The 3,058-nt window shown below is 38.3% G+C and overlaps 1 pseudogene; it reads left to right on the plus strand.

Moving 5' to 3' along the window:
• Positions 1 to 2,374: 2,374 nt before the first annotated feature.
• On the plus strand, positions 2,375 to 2,473 carry LOC132297783 (small nucleolar RNA R71; annotated as a pseudogene).
• Positions 2,474 to 3,058: the final 585 nt, after the last annotated feature.

The following is a 3,058-nucleotide window of genomic DNA, read 5'->3' on the forward strand; positions in this document are numbered from 1 at the left end:
AAATGCTCAATCACAACACAAAATTTCATGCAATCCTAATCACAGTTCCTATCAATGCATATAAACCAAAAATAAGTATCTAGACTTCGCAAGAAATGAAATTTAAGATAGAAATGAGGGAGGAATAGGGTTTTGACACCCTACGAAATGTTTTTGCTAGTCTTTAACGTCTCTAGCAAGACATTGGGCTCTTTTAGCCTAGATCAAAGATCTTGTAATGCATCCCCTCCTTGTTGGGGTGATAGATGCTTTGAACTCCACCCAACAAATGGTTCTTTAAAGAACTTGTTGGATTAAGCTCAAAAGAAACTTTTGATCCTTTGTCTATGCAATAACAATCTTTGGGCTTATATGCCCTTTCAAAGCAAGAATTTGAAACAACACTTTGAGAATGCAAGGTTGAAGATGATCCCTTTGAAGTTTTGGTCTTACATAAAAGCTCACTTCCTTAACATTGAAGATCATGACATTTGTCTACAACATTAACCTTTCCTTCATATTTGTCAAATGAATTGGGTGTGGGATTAAAGATATTCAACTTCACCTTCATATGGCCAAATGAGATCTTCATTATCCCCGTCCTACAATCGATGTGGCATTAGCAGTTGCCAAGAAAGGACGGCCAAGGATAACGAGTATTTGGCTTTTAGGATTGGGGACCGGTTCCATGTCAATGACAACGAAATCAACGGGAAAGAAGAATTTGTCAATCTTTATCAAAACATCCTCAATTATACCCCTAGGTTTCTTAATGGATCGGTCGGCAAGTTGTAAAACTAGCGACGTCGGTTTCAATTCACCTAAGCCCAATTTGACAAAAACCGAGTATGGAAGAAGGTTAACACTTGCTCCTAAGTCAACACCAATAATGCATGAAGTAGTAGGTGAATCGGGGTCCTTAAACTTTGGCAAAGTGTTATGTTGCAAAATTGAGCTTACTTGCTCGGTCAAAACCACTTTTCTTGGTGCTTGGCTCTTATTCTTCCGCTTTTGGGTGCACAAGTCTTTCAAGAATTTGGCATAAGCCAGAATTTGCTTGATTGCATCCAGAAGTGGAAGATTGACTTTTAATTGCCTAAACATTTCCATGATTTCATTGGTTTTTGCCTTTTGCTTGTCTTTTGAAATGGATCCTTTTAAGGCATCCGGAAATGAAACTTTTTCAAACACTTGTTCAGAATTTTCTTTTGAACTCTCTTCAATACAAGAAGTTTTCAAATCACTTTGTTTCAAATCATTTTTCAGCAAAACCTTTTCAACATCATTTTTCAAAACTTCTTTTTCAAACACATTTTTCAAGACTTTCTCATTCACAAGATCATGTATATGCAATGAAGGAGGAATGGGATGTGAAACGGGACGGCTGACAACTTGAGGTTGCACCGGTTCACTCTTTTTATTGGACATTCCAACTTGATTGTCTACAATCCTACCACTCCGCAAGGTAGTCACCGCATTAACGTGTTCAATGGTGTGGCCTTCCGATGAGGAATGGGTTTCCACAACACATTGTTACTTAGATGGGACATTAATAGGCATCTTTCCCTTCTCTCTTGCATTGAGAATGCTTGTTATTTACCCTACTTGGGTTTCTAGATTCGCAATAGATTGAGAGTGAGAATGGAGCAATTGTGTGTTAGCCTCTGAAGTGCCCAAAGCATTCAAAACTTTTTCTTCAAAGGCGGGACTTCTAGTATTTCCTTGGGAATAAGATTGGTTGGGAAAATGAGAATTAGCAAATTGATTCGTTTGTGATTGATAAGGTCTATAACATTGGGATCTTTGGTTTTGAAGTGGAGGTGGAATGTACTTCCCTTGAAAACCGCCTTGGGAAGGGTTTGAGCCCTCTCCTTGGTTTTTCCAAGAGAAATTCGGATGATTCCTCCAACTTGGATTATAATGAGTACCATAAGGATTGTTCCCTTGGTTCACAAAAGCTGCATTAACTTGTTCATTAGGTTCATTTTGCACTTATCTGTGAGGACAATGAGAAGTAGAATGAAGAACACTAGAACAAGTCATACATGATTCATTTAATGCACGATGAGAATGGTTAGGGAAGGAAGATACTTAGTTCGCCGAGTTTTGGTTAATCAAGAATTGATCAAACCTTTGAGATAAAGACTTTATTTCGGCGGCTATTTCATTTGAATGGTCGACTTGATGTAAGCCAACACTCTTCCTACCTTGTGAATTTCTACCATTCTTGGATGATAATGTTCTATACAAAGAATTTTCACTCATGCTCTCATAAAGACGCCACACGTCATCCTCATGCCTATTAATGTATGAGCCACCCATGGAAGCATCAACCATACCCTTATAATTGTCCAATAAGCTCTCAAAGAAATATTAAACTAATTGCCATTTGGGCATGTCATGATGTGGACACTTCCTAAGCAACTCATTGAAGCGTTCCCATGCCTCATGAAACGTTTCTCCATCCCCATGTATAAATTCTCTAATTGAAGTTCTCATAGCATTGGTCTTAGAAACTGGATAGTACTTCTTCAAGAACTCTTGCTGCATTTCTGCCCAAGAAGTGATTGAAAAAGGCCTAAGATTGTTAAACCAATATTTTGCCTTGTCTTTTAAGGTGAATGGAAAAAGTTTGAGTCTTCCGGCATGTCCGTATATTTTACGGTGGAATATACTTCAAGAAACTAATCCAAATGCTTGTAAGGTTCTTCACTTGGAAGTCCATGATAGTTAGGAAGCATTTGAATGGTTTGTGGCTTAATTTCATAATGATGTGCTCTAAATGGAGGCAATTGGATGCATGTAGGTGCATTATACTCATTAGGCACATAATGGTCTCTTAAAGCAAGAGGTGGATTAGCTACTTGAAGTGCTATATAAACACCTTAGTTTTGAATTCCTTGATTGATGATGGAAGGTTGTAGAGCATACATTGGCCTTGGCATTCCATATGGAACTTGGCCTTGTTGTTGTGGTGGTTGGTGAATGTATAGCCTAGGCATGCCTAATGGTACTTGTATGTTCTCTTTGTGTACATTAGGATGAAGAATACCTTGTTGGTCTATGTGACCAAGGTCCT

The sequence above is a fragment of the Cornus florida genome, unplaced genomic scaffold (genome assembly GCF_030987335.1).
Source record: "Cornus florida cultivar Cherokee Brave unplaced genomic scaffold, ASM3098733v1 CherokeeBrave_3.0.0_Hap2_Chr02, whole genome shotgun sequence".
NCBI classification, from domain to species: domain Eukaryota; kingdom Viridiplantae; phylum Streptophyta; class Magnoliopsida; order Cornales; family Cornaceae; genus Cornus; species Cornus florida.